This window comes from Sciurus carolinensis, chromosome 10, assembly GCF_902686445.1.
Source record: "Sciurus carolinensis chromosome 10, mSciCar1.2, whole genome shotgun sequence".
NCBI classification, from domain to species: Eukaryota; Metazoa; Chordata; class Mammalia; order Rodentia; family Sciuridae; genus Sciurus; species Sciurus carolinensis.
Genome location: NC_062222.1, coordinates 118,489,674 through 118,504,004, shown reverse-complemented (window position 1 = coordinate 118,504,004; position 14,331 = coordinate 118,489,674).

Sequence of the window (14,331 nt, the reverse complement as noted above, 5' to 3'; positions counted from 1 at the left end):
AACCATGTCCCAGAAAGTTGTCTTTTCCCTGGGGCCCATTCTTTTCTCTAGAAATTATTTACTACCCCTCCACAGTTGCCTAAAGCCCCCATTCCCTGCCCTATCCCTTAGGAAGAGGGTGTTTAAGCTTCAACCATCTGGTTCCTTCTTTGAGTTTTATTCCCATTTTGTATAGCTACTGTGTTTATGCATGTTAATAAAATTTGCACCCTTTTTATTCTATTAATCTTCATGTGTCTCTTGTCAGTTCATTTGGCAGACTCAATTCAAACTGTCAGTGAGAACGTTTGAACTTCCCTACACAACTTCTCAAAATTGTGAGCTAAATAAATGGTTCTTTTCATAAGCCACTAAGTTTGGGGTGATTTATTTTGCAACAAAAGATAACAGGAAGGTGTCCAAGAGTATTAAGTGTAGAGATAACACTCTGTGATGCTGGTGAGTCACAATATTCTTCTGGAAACAAAATTGCAACCAGGTTTACCACCTTTAAAATCTTAAAATGTAAGGTGACATAGTTCAAATTATAATAATGTAACATTTGAGTATTTTTATTGCTCATATTATTTTTAATAGAATAAATATTTAATAAAATTTTCATAAGTTTAACCTTGTCTTTGAAAAGTTTTTTATATCTCTTCAGTGGCATTTTAAAAGTTTTTCTTATTATTTTTAATAATATACTGTCATTACAAATAATGTTTGGTTCATACTTTGGTTCTTTTTAATATTTTAAATATACTTTTCCCATGAATCTGTATTAGTAAGATTTTTTTTTTCATATAATTGAAAGCAAAAACTTTGAAGTAAATCTTAGACCACCTCAATTCTCTTATCTTCCAAATAAATCCTCCAAAATACTACTATTTTAGGCATTTTGTTTTATATTTCCACTTTAGCACTAAGCAAAAAATGATAATTCTTCAACTTCTCAATTGTCAAATTATATTCAAAACCATAAATAGCTAGCCAATAAGTAGTGATTAATTTATATATTAGATTATTTAAATTGGGTTCTACTCTTTTAAGTCTACACAAGAAATCTAAAAATTTGGAGATATACAATACAAATCATACTATTTATAACAAGATAATATATTTTAGTCTATATCTAATGGAAAATCTTGGTATTGTTTGGTTTCCAATAAATTTTATTAAAACCATTCACTACTAGTATTTAATTATTTATAATGAATTTTCTGAAGTTTGTTTTTAAGGTTTATTGCATTTCAAACAATATGAATCAATATATTTCACTTAAAGAATAAGTGTATTCCAAAACACTGCCAATTTGATGTTTTAATTAACTAGAGCACATTGTTATTGCAAACATTTTGGCTGTCAGCCAGAATTTGTAAAATTTATATCAGATTTCATGGCAGTGTTTTATGAAAATCTTAAGTGTGTGTATGCAACTATTTTTCTCTTACTCTCAGAACTTTTCTTAGAATTTGTATTCAGTCAAAATACTTCTAAAGATTTTGAATAAAATATTTGATTCAGTGACATTGAATGTAATATTATAATAATATCACTGAGTAATTTTAAATACCGGAAGCAAGTCCCATAGTATTTATAGATGATATGTCTCTCTTGGAATGCCCCAAAAGCATTGTCTTTTAGAAAAGTTCACAAAAGCTTGTTCTCATGGACTATAATTATAATTTCTTAGAGAAAAATAGCTGTAGTGTATATTTGTTTATACCATGACCTATAAAAGCTATAGAAAAAAATTTAAGTATAAATATTGTACATTAAATGATTTGTAAGAAGAGCTTAAGATTCATTTCTGCTTTGTAGGAGTTTTTAGTTTAAAATGATAGTGGCTTTTTTTAGGGTGGAGAGAAGAAGTACTGAACCGGGACCTTGCATGTGCTAAACAATCATTCTACCAATATCCTACATCCTCCACTCTTTTTAATTTTTATTTTAAGACAGCATCTTTCTTCAGTGCCCAGGCTAGACTCCAATTTGTGATACTCTATCCTTACCATTCAGAGTTGCTGGGATTCCAGGCTGGTGTCTTTGGGTCCTTCTAACATTGTAACATTTAAATGTTCATTATATGCCATGGCCTGCTTCAAATTCATCAAATATTTTATTTATCTTATAAATTAATTAACTCAGTTCTCATTTTATAATGTGCTATTAAAGGTAACACAGTTATTGGTGTTTGGAAGAGGTTTTCAACCCTGTTTATCTTACAACAGAATCCTAGTCTTCATTCAGGTGGACTTTGTACAGATGCAAAAAGCATAGTCACTCAGAAGTTTTCTGAAGTGCCAGGTCATTTGCAGTAGATTTATACTACTACAGATACTAAGCTGCATTTGATGAGATAATTCAGAGATATTAGAAAGGATAAAAGGTGGATCGTGAGGTGCAGTTTTATAATTTTGAAAGTTAATATATTTTTTTAATCACTTAAACAGACAGGGTCTGAATGCTTAGTCTTCCTAATTAATCATTAAATCGAAGTAGATTTGTTCTGTCCTGTATTAGATAGACCACCTACAAACAAAATGATCATTACTTGTTATTACCACAAATAAAAAATAAACATGTCAAGAGAAAGAAAGTATAGTCTTCCTTTGGAAGATTAGAAGGAAGAATTCATGGACATATCAGAATTAAGTTAGGGGACTGAGCCAGATCTGATTGTTTTATTCTTAAAACAATTTAGGACAAAAAAACCCAAACAAACAAATGAGGATTTAGAAGCTCTTAATAATAATGATTGTGAAGAAAAATTTAAAGACAGACATTTCACAGATGAGAAAAAATTTTGAGTTTGGCAGGTTAAGGCAGCAGATTGCTCTTTGTTATATGTTGAAATTCAATCTTTTTTGGTTTTTTTACAGAAATGTATGGAAAAATAATTGAGCTTTAACTAAAGGCATGCTACAAGCAAATTAAGAAACAAGGAATTTAAGAAACTGTTACAAAAGTATTTAAAAGTATATAAACCACAATTATTAATATGAACAAGAGACTGAAATAAATATAAAGAAGAAACACTTTGTTTTATTTTCTTTTGGGCTTGTTTTGTTTCCATGTAATGATTTGAACAAATTCTCTTTGTACTTTAAGTAGAGATAAAAGCTATAAAGTCCTATGAGGATGTTTTGGTAAAATCCTTCAAGGTCCTCCCAAATCCATTCTTGATAGCCAGTTGCAGTACAAAAAAGATTCATTTTATAACTTGACATACCTATGGTAATACTGTGGATTATTTTTAGTCAATTCTAAGTCATACTATTTTTGAGAACATAAAGGAAGTTTATTGTGTGATAAAATTGGAAATCACAAGATGTGTATTATGTCAGAAAATGATGGCAGATAAATGTCTGATAAGAATATCTATTATGAAGAGAAATGAAACTGAAATATAATAGACAAGAGCCATTTTAAGAAAATAAATTACATCTTATTCCACATTCTCATGTTCTACCTCTGTGCCTCATATATTATATGCTCTATTTCTGTTCATAAAATGTTATTTAATGCAGTATAAAGGTTCACATTTGCCATTCCATATTCTTTTGCATCACAGCACAATATTAACTGAAGACTGCCTACTGCTAAGAGAACACACTCACTGAATTTTTTAAGCAATATCATTTTCTTTCTGAGATGTGGGAAAAAAGGACAAAGACATAGTGTCTCCTTTTCATTAGTTCACTTATGACTGAGAAGAAGAATGCTATGTAGTAGTTGTTATAGATTACAGATCCTGACCTATGTTGGGATTCTCATTTAACCTGAATTTGATCTGGTCAGCTTATATCAGCCAGGTCCTGAAAGTTACCTTCAGTCCAATAAGATTAGTATAACAGTTTGATAATTTCAAAAAATGGAAAACTGGAAAATGCTGGAATGAATTTATAACTAAGCATCTAGATTCAAGTACCAACTATTAATTTTGGTAATGTTAGATGACCTGTGGATGTCATTCCAAAATCATGTTCAAAAGTATATATTTTTTGGAATATATCTCTTCCTGATACCTCAAGACTGGATGCAGTCTCCTTTCATGTATTCTCCTTGTACCTTCACCCTATTCCTGATGTAGAAATTGTCAAGTTGTAAGGCTGTTGCCTATTTACTTATCTATTTCCCCTGCTATACTCTACCTCTTGAAGGGACTTTCCCAGTCAAAATTGTAGAGAAATGAAGGATGAAGGAAGCGGAGGGAAATGGACAGGACTGGAAGAAGAGGTGATGAAAACAGTAATGCATATGACAAAAAGCATCAAGGCCTATCTCTTAAAATATTGAAAGAAAATAAATAATCCAACATTTGATGGGGAAAACATGTTCATCATGTATACACAGGTATTCCTCAAAGATAATATTTGTAAAAAGAAGAATGTAGTGTTTATAAAGTGGTAATAATAAAAGATAGAGTTGGCAATGTCGGATGATTGACAGAAAAATGATGGTGATGATGATGGAGATGATGGTGGTGGCGGAGAGGGGAATAAAAGAAGAAATTTATAGAATAGCCTTTATTTTCAGGGTAAGAAGTTTCTATCAGTATGTTTTTAAATGACAGTTACGAAGACCTTTTAGTCCTTATAAAATGTGCTGTGAAATATGTCAAGTAAAATAATTCATACTAGGGCTTCTTAGAGAATAATACTCCTACATTTATGACCATTTTAGAATGCTGCAATATGCATTAAACAGAAGATATATAATTTAGTCTAAGAATCGGGAGATAAAACATCTTGACAGTCTATTTAAATTTTTGAAAACCTTAAAAAACACTCTTTCTACATGTCCACACATGTTGCTTTCTTGTAGTTTTTGTTGAACTTTATACAAATATCTATCAATGGTTACATGGGGATCCTTTTATTTTATCCATTCATTTATTTATTTTAATAAATGTTATTACTTTTCTTACTTTAGTTCCTTCCTATTTAAATATGAGCAGCTGTGCTATAGACAAGGTTTCAGGGGCACCACCCAATTGTAATGAGAGGGAAATGTCTTACAGTCTTGTTAATGAGTAAGTTAAAGCATACTCCTGTATGACAAAGTCACTATCCTGTCAGAAAAGGGATGTGAGGAGGCTGGGGAGATAGCTCAGTTGGTAGAGTGCTTGCCTTGCAAGCACAAGGCCCTGGGTTCGACCCCCAGCACCGCAAAAAAAAAAAAAATAAATAATAATAATAATAATAATAATGATATTGGCTGGGACTGGGGTTGTGGCTCAGTGGGAGAACAGTGGCCTAGCATGTGTGAGGCACTGGGTTCCAGTCTCAGCACCACATTAAAATAAACAAAATAAAAATATTGTGTCCATCTGTGACTAAAAAAAATTAAAAAAAAAAAAAGAAAAAGAAAAGGGATGTGAGAAAAAGTCAACTAATTTTCCTACTAGCCTACAGCAGACTGGGGCTTGGAATGACTTGAGAATTAACAATGAAAGCCAAAAACCTTTCAAATGAACATGAAGTTCCTAGAAACTGATGTTGTTTACTTATTTTCCTTTTAATCTTCTTTCAGTGTGTCATTCATTTCTTAAGAGAATTCAAAAGTTAGTATGCTATTTATATACATTTAAAACCATATATAATTATTTGTTTAATGAAAACAAACATTTGCTCTTAGAAAATGAAGTCACAAATAAATCTTTACATTAAGCCCAACATACACAAATATACTCCTACTTTGCACGAAAGACTTAACAATAAACTTTTATTACTACTCTTTGCTAATAATATAGACATTTAGAAAAAAACAGTGATTTTGAATCTCACATTTCTTTACATCTCCCACCACACTGCATAGAGTAGGCATCAAGCATTATCTTCCCAGTACGATGGTGGTTACCTAAGGGTCACTGGTATCTTTTGTTATTCTTGATTTTCACATCCATTCTGGTCCGAAACTATTCTGCTGTCTTGGTTGAAATCATCTTTTTTTTTTTTTTTTTTTTGGGGGGGGGGGGTGCTGGGGATCGAACCCAGGGCCTTGTGCTTACAAGGCAAGCACTCTACCGGAAATCATCTTTTATGATGGGTGCGGTGGTACATGCCTTTAGACCCAGCGAGTCAGGTTGATGAGGCAGGAAGATGGCAAATCCTAGGCCAGCCTCATAAACTTATTGAGAGTCTATCTCAAAATTTTAAAAAAAATTAAAAAGGACTTGGGATGTAGCTTATTGGTAAAATCCCAGTACCCTAAATATATGTATATTTTATTTATTTAAAGTAGAGAAGAAAGCATCTGAAATGACTTCAGTATTCTATCACTTCTAAGGACAATTTCTTCTTAATTCTTTTCTGTCCTAGAGAAGTCCAGTGATGCAAAAATTTAAGTTGTTTTGCTTTCTGATCCTATTAAATGAACAAATAAATGAGTTAATATTGGGAACAGTGCCTGACACATAATAAGTTTTCAGTAAGTGTTGGTTTAAATAGACATGCTATAAAGACAGGTTGCCTTTAAAATTCCTGGTGGCTGGTGGCATTCATTTGCTGAATAGATTTGATTCCTTTCACTCTTCTACTCTTATTCTCCACTTAATATAAAATTATCTGTTGGAGATTAGTGGATATGAAATCTATCTTTTAATGTTTTCTCTCACTGAAAATACTGTATTACAATGACCCTTCAGCACTGATTACACAGGTTTAAGAGTATTAATTAACAATTATGCCCATGCTAGATTTTTAACATTAATATTTTCTATTTGTTTACATGGACATAAATCAAGTAATAAGCTTACAGTTTGCTATTCAGATGGCATAAAAATAATTAATTCTGAGGAATTAAAATAAATCCAAGTGTGCATTTGTAGACCTGCATGTATGTAAAGCACTCTTAAAACTGGTACAAGTATAGCTAATCTGCAAAAATAATCTCCCAGTGCTAAATTCCTTAGAGAGAGAGAGAAAAAATTCTCATTGTAAACCATTCATTGTGCAAGTTCTATAATTTCTGAAATGGGTCCAGCTTGGGACACTCACTTCGTAAAACCTGGATCTCAGCAAACAAATCAGAGAAAAATATTGAGCAGAGTCTGGTAATTTGAACATAAGTTTTTGTTCAACCAATACAATACACAAAGCCCAACACAAGACTTGAGGAGAAAAACATTCAAGGATGACAGTGAAAAGTGAATAAAAAAGTCAAATGGGTGGACTAGGTAAGAAGTGGTCAAGTCCACCCTATCTGACCCCATCAATCAACTACTTCCTTTTCTTCTCTACCTGCCTTCTGTCAATGTTTGTATATCAATCATAATGAGTTAAGTTTATACTGTTTTTGAACTTTTAAGTGATATAATCAGAGATATTGTCCAGTTACGTAGGCTACGATTTTATGCATATAATCTGCCCTGAATAGCTAATCCCTAATAAGCACTCAAGAAATAAATGAGGCTTATGTCTTTATAAGGACTTAGATTTTGCTGATCTTATTTTACTTGTCTAAAATGATAAACATATTTATGTATATTTCTGTAGAGTTGTTTCTAAATCACATTAATCTCCTAACTTTTAACATATGCTGAGAACAAATACTGAATAGCAGCTTCTATCTCTTTTGCTGCATCCCTATTAAATCCACTAATCCACATATTAGATTGCTTGTGGAAATAGTTATCAATCATTAAATCCCTTGAATGTAGGATATAGTCAGGGTAGCTCACATCACTCATAGTACATATGTGTAAATGTGTATAGACATCTGGCATTTTAAAGAATCTATAAAGATTATTTATTTTAAAAGTTCTTACAAAGTTCTGTTTCTGTAGCAAGCAATATGTATTATGTAAGCAATTAACAGAACTCATTCATTCTTTATAAAATTCTTAAATTAAAACAATTATTCCCATTTTAAGAATCAGGAAAAAAGGCATACAAATCATTAGCAGATTTAAGAATTCAGACTCAAGTCTATGACCTCAGACCCTTTGCCTTACTACTTCTCTATCAGAAAATCATAGGTATATGGAGTCTAATCCTTGAAAAAAATCTTTGTGGACAACTTTGACCCTAGATCCTGGATAGTTCTTTATTGTGATTATGCATTTATGATTCTTAAAGAAATCTGCATTAATTTGGATAAGATCCACATCTATCTTTAAGTTATTGAATAAAAGTTGTGTGACCTTATGCCTGGCAAATTGTTGGTGTGCCAAAACAGTTATTAATTGAATGAATAAATGAAAAAGAAAATATGAATTAAATACCACTGAAAAGGTAATTGTCCACTTTTCTGGAACAAGTTTTCCAGTAGGGAACTTACTCATTAAAGAAGATATCAATGAATACTTTTTAGCATGACAATATGGCCCTTTAGTTTTAAATTTTGACTACTTCTCTGGTTTTATACTATTCACCTCTTAGTAATCAGGTTAATTTCTCCTGGAATAAGTCTACTCAAATCTACTTTATTTTTAATCCCTATGCTCATTCTTGGCTCATTAAAAATCTTTTGAAATTAGTGTTTAGGAAACCAGAATGAAGTATGACTTTGTAAATTTGGGGCTTGGATATTGGCCTGCTTCCTTTTCAAGCACGTGATCTTACTTTGTAGTAAAATGTGTTTCCTATATATTAGAATATATTGTCTAAATGTCACAAATTTATATTCCACATGTCATTCATTCATTCATTCATTCATTTAACTAATATTTGTTTTAAGGGCTATGATGTGTTGGAAATATAACATTGAGCTCAATGGACAAAAATCTCTGTTCCTTGGGGTTTATGTAAAAATATATATATATATATATATATATATTTGTGGTACCTGAAACAACAGCATGGTTATTAACAAATAACTTACATGTCAACCTAACTGAGGCCACTATCTGGCAGGAATTATAATAATAGCAAGTTTTTAACAAGATTTTCCTATTACATAAAGTTGAATTGCCTTCTTTATCTCTGAGCACCTTGTAATACTCAGGCTGCTCCTTTCTCTAGAGCAGGATAAAAAGGAAATAAGTTTATCACATGACCTGTATACATTCCTAAGTCTATTGGAGATGGATCAATGATACCCATTGGCATAGGAGACATGGTTGTTTTTATTACCTTTGTGAGCCTCGAAGCCGTCCCTAACATTTGCACATACAGTTTTGTCTTCATGGATATGTAGCTGAGTGGGTAGGAGTGGCGAATGGAATCTAGCTGCTGTGGGATTACATTCCCAACCTTGATGCCCAGTGTCTGACTGCATAAGCTTAGGAAAGGGACACCTCTAATCAATCACTCAAGAGGGAGCATGTTTCTTCTTCTAACTGGTCTAAGTGGAGAATATTCCTTCCTGCAATGTATTCACCTAGATTGGGAAATTTTTTCTAACATTCACAAAGTTCCCGCATGTACTAGTGGGAACTCTGCTGAAGTCATTACTTTTACTTCCAGGTGCTTACACAATATAATAGTCCCCCCACTGACCCATGGAAGGTATTTTTCAAGGCCCCCAGTGAATGTCTCAAACTATCAGCAGTATGAATTCATATATTAAAAATAAAATGTGATAAAATAAAATTAGTAGATTAATAATAAAACATGATAAAACAGAATTACAGCAATACACAGTAAAAAAAGTTATATGAATGTGGTCTCTCTCTCAAAATACCTTGTTGTTCTTTACTCACCCTTCTTCCTGTGATGATGAAGATTAATACATTGCTGAGGTGTTGAGATGACATGAGGTGAAAAAGGGAGCCTTTGTGACCTAGCCTCAACTATGCAGTAAGTGCTTTTTGAATGCAAGTCCCACAGTACCTATAGACAATCTGACAACTGACATAACTGATAAAGGACTACTGCAAGTGCAACTTGGACATGTTGGACAGAGAGAAGACTCACATCTCAAGAAGGATGGGTAGGATCGCTCTAATTTCCATCACAATACTAACAAAAAAAAAAAAACAAAAAACAAAAAAAAAACATATTTTGACAACTTTGCTGCCCAGGCTGGCTTCGAACTCCCAGAATCAAGTGATCCTCTGGCCTCAACTTCCCTAGTAGTTGGGTCTATTGACACATAGCACAGTGCCTAGAAACTTATAAATGCTTAATTTCTTCATTTTGCATTTAAAACTTTCAGACTGAGAGTGACTGTAGGAAATGGAAACAATGGAAAATAACACCAGGGATAAGAGGAGATTATATTTCAGTTAGTTTATCTCCGTTCTCCCAGGATGCTGACTTCTTCATTTACTTTCTCAGAAGTCAATATATAGTTGAATTTTCATATATTCATGCATTCTAACACATATATATATGAATTTCCAAAGGTATCTCTTTCCTGTCATTATTCCTACTTACCTGGCCATGTGCAATTTTTTTTTTTCCTCCCTAACAATTTAATGACCTAAAAATAAGAAATGATATACAGAAGTAAGAAAGATGAAGAGATACTGACCCGGGCTAGGAACTATGTCTAGTCATAATTCTCTGCCTCTGATTTCACATCTCCAGGTGAACAAGAAGGAAGCTTGTATAGGTTGTAGAAAACCTGAGAGCATTAATGTACAGCTTTCACTAAGTAAAAGTGACAAACTTTGTTTTACAAAACAATTGAAAACTTTACAAAGAAGCCTGTGTCACCAGGTGAAATGTAAACTATCTAGAAGTTACAAGTGATTTGAATTTTAAAATCAAATTCATATTGAGCATCATACAGGCATAATAAGTATTACTCCTGCTCACAGGGTTTCCAGTAAATGCTCCTGCCACTCACTTTAGAGTAGCTCTCAAGAGATACTTGAAACCAATGCCTTGCCATTGTGATTACTAGTACTGTTACTCTTATTTGTGTCATCAGCATTAAGATGTGCATCACTTAATGAAAATGCACTAGTTGAATCTAATTAAAATAAATGTGGAAATCCGCCCCTTTCAGTATCCCTGGTGATTTTTCTCCTTCTTACTTGATAATCCCTGGAAATCACCACATATAATTATTCATGTGTAAAGGACAGAAGAGATAGGATTGTGTGAGAGAGGCATCTTGAGTGCCTCTAAATGCCTCTTTTTGCATGCTGAAAATCAGTTTCGCCCTACATCTTTCAGAGTCATCGAGAGAATAATTGAAATGTTTTGGAAACACCTACTCATTTCAAGTCACAAATGTTTTATTACTTTGACAAGAGCTCCTTCGGCTACAGCAAACCTAAAATGTGAATCAGAGAAATATGTTAATGTTTGCAAAATCCATGCTACTAAATTGTTTCTTTAAATAAAATCAAAGTCAGCAAAAATGTAATTCTCCAAACTATCATATTAAGTTCTACTTATCAGCTTTGAAAGTTATTAAGCTTTTAAAATATTTTTGTTGTATTTTGTTAATGATGCCTTTTTGTCATATTCACAAAGCAAAAAAGAAAAACAGCAATCAAATTTATACAAGTCTTTGACTTCCTTGGAAGTTGATGGGATTGGAATAAAGAAGGGCAGTGTTCTTCTCTAGGGTATCTATAAAGTCAAGTCCTAATTTTTTCCATTGAATTTATGTGAATATTATATCAAGCTTTTTAAAAATGTGTTTGGTACTAAGTCTTTGGTTTATTATAAATTGGTTTCCACATGAAATGCTTTATATAGTATAATAAATTGATTGCCACTATATATTGGTTTGTGTTTATAATATATTAGATTGACTGAATAATAAATCTTTCTTTTCAGCAATTATTTTTATTGGTGCGAGTAAATTATATAGGCTTCATAGTGGGCCAAAATGTTTTGCATCTAAATTATACTTCCTTGGTCAGGTGATTTTGAGTTTAACATTTAATTTAAAGATTGAGGAATAGACCACAGTAGTCTAGTGCATTTATTAAAATTGCTGCACCTACATATATATGGATATAGATATAGACATAATGTATTTTAATGACAATTGCATCATTTTTTTCAGATAATAACAATTCGCTTCAAAGTCTCTTTACATTAAAATTGAAGCTATTTGATCTTTTTGGACTCTATATGATTTGTGTTTTAATATTTGCTGTAGAAACCACACTGAAATGCCCTTTATTGTTTTCCTAATCTTGGACCAAGGTATGAGATAAATGAAAAATCACATTTCAGTACTAAATAAGGAAGACCACTGGAGAATTTGACCTTTACAAAAATCTTAGGGATTCCCTCAACTTTTGAGATTATGAATTTATCATACAAAACAGTTACACTTAATAATAATGTGATTTTATACTAAACCTGAAATCCTTGCATTTGTTAAAGTTTTGATTTAGATGACTTTTGAAGTCCTTAGAAATGTGAAAATTACATGAATTTCTGCAGTTCATAAAGTTCTATAATTCTCAAATATCATTACATTCGTAGGTATGTAAACCATCAGTAATTAAGTGACTACTTGTCCCTTCAAGATGCCTGCAATCTAAGGTAATAACTTGAGGCATACGTCATAGCTAATGGCCATACAATTGCAAGAGAAGCACTATGGCCCTAAGGACAGATAAATAAAGGAAATGGTAGGCATTTCTTTGCGAGTATAAGGTTGAAATGATTTCAAAATGTGTGACAAAGTCTTCTTTATACAGGGAACTGACATGAGACAGGAGGGCAGCCCAGAGTACAAGGTAAGAGAAATGTGAAGATTTTGTGTATTGCTCCCAAGGACAATTTGGCACAGTTTGATCTAGGGAAGTGACATTATCAGATTTGTATTTCCTAGGGTTTACTCTCTAAGGGACATGGCAGATGTGTTGATGGGAATCAAGAATGGGTGGTAAAAAGATTAGTGGAGATTTTTTTTTTCTGGGATATGCATGCCATATGATAAAAATTTGAATTAAGGCATAATCTTGAAGATGGTGGGAAACAGATGAATTCCAACAGTGTGTTTAAAGATAACAATATGGTACTGTATATTTCTAAAGACTGAAGAACGGCTTTTGAAAGTTTTCACTATAAAGACATGATAAATGAGATACGTTTGGCTAATTTAAACACAGCACAATGTATACATACATTGAAACATCATATGTTGTCCCAGAAATATATACAGTTTTAATAATTCCATGTGCTGCTTAAAATAAATTTATAGGAAAATTAAAAAGAGGGTCAGAGAATTAGCAAAAACTGGACAATACTGACAATTAAGCATCTGGCAGAGGAAACGTATGGGTAAGATACTGGTAATTTTCCTTTGGTATGTGTTCTCCTTTTATTTTTATGTCAGAAACTCATTTAGTTTAGCAGGGCTTCCAGTTAACTAGATAGAAGCACTTTCTTTTTTTTATATTATTTTAAACAAACGGGATACATGTTGTTTCTCTATTTGTACATGGAGTCAAGCATACCATTTGTGTAATCATAAATTTGCATAGGGCAATGTTGTTTGATTCATTCTGTTATTTTTTTCCCTTCCCCCCAACCCTTCCCACTCCTCTTTTCCCTCTATATAGTCCTTCCTTCCTCCATTCTTACCACCCTCCTTATCCCTAACCCTAAACCTAACCCTAACCCTAATGCTAACCCCTCCCACCCCCCATTATATGTCCTCATCCGCTTATCAGCGAGATCATTCGTACTTTAGTTTTTTGAGATTGGCTTATCTCACTTAGCATGATATTCTCCAATTTCATCCATTTGCCTGCAAATGCCATAATTTTATCATTCTTCATTGTGGAGTAATATTCCATTGTATATATATGCCACAGTTTCTTTATCCATTCATCAACTGAAGGGCATCTAGGTTGGTTCCACAATCTGGCTATGGTGAATTGAGCAGCTATGAACATTGATGTGGTGGTATCTCTGTAGTATGCTGATTTTAAGTCCTTTGGGTATAGGCCAAGGAGTGGGATAGCTGGGTCAAATGGTGGTTCCATTCCAAGCTTTCTGAGGAATCTCCATACTGCTTTCCAGAGTGGCTGCATTAATTTGCAACCCCACCAGCAATGTATGAGTGTACCTTTTTCCCCACTCCTCTCCAACACCTATTGTTGCTTGTGTTCTTGATAATCGCCATTCTAATTGGGGTGAGATGGAATCTTAGGGTAGTTTGGATTTGCATTTCTCTTATTATTAGAGATGTTGAACATTTTTTCATATATCTGTTGATTGCTTGTACATCTTCTTCTGTGAAGTGTCTGTTCATTTCCTTAGAAGCACTTTCTAATGTGACTAAATCTCAACCAATGAGATGTGAAGAGAAACAAAACTTGCAACTTGCAGATGCCACCTATGGGAAAATTGATTCTGCTACATCTCCCTTCAGACCCTTTCCACTGGCTAGGAAAGACCGAAATTTAAGGATTCTTAACAAAGTCACATGTTAAGGATTCCAGAGGTGACCAACTTTTCCTAGGTCCCTTAATTATTTCGTAGA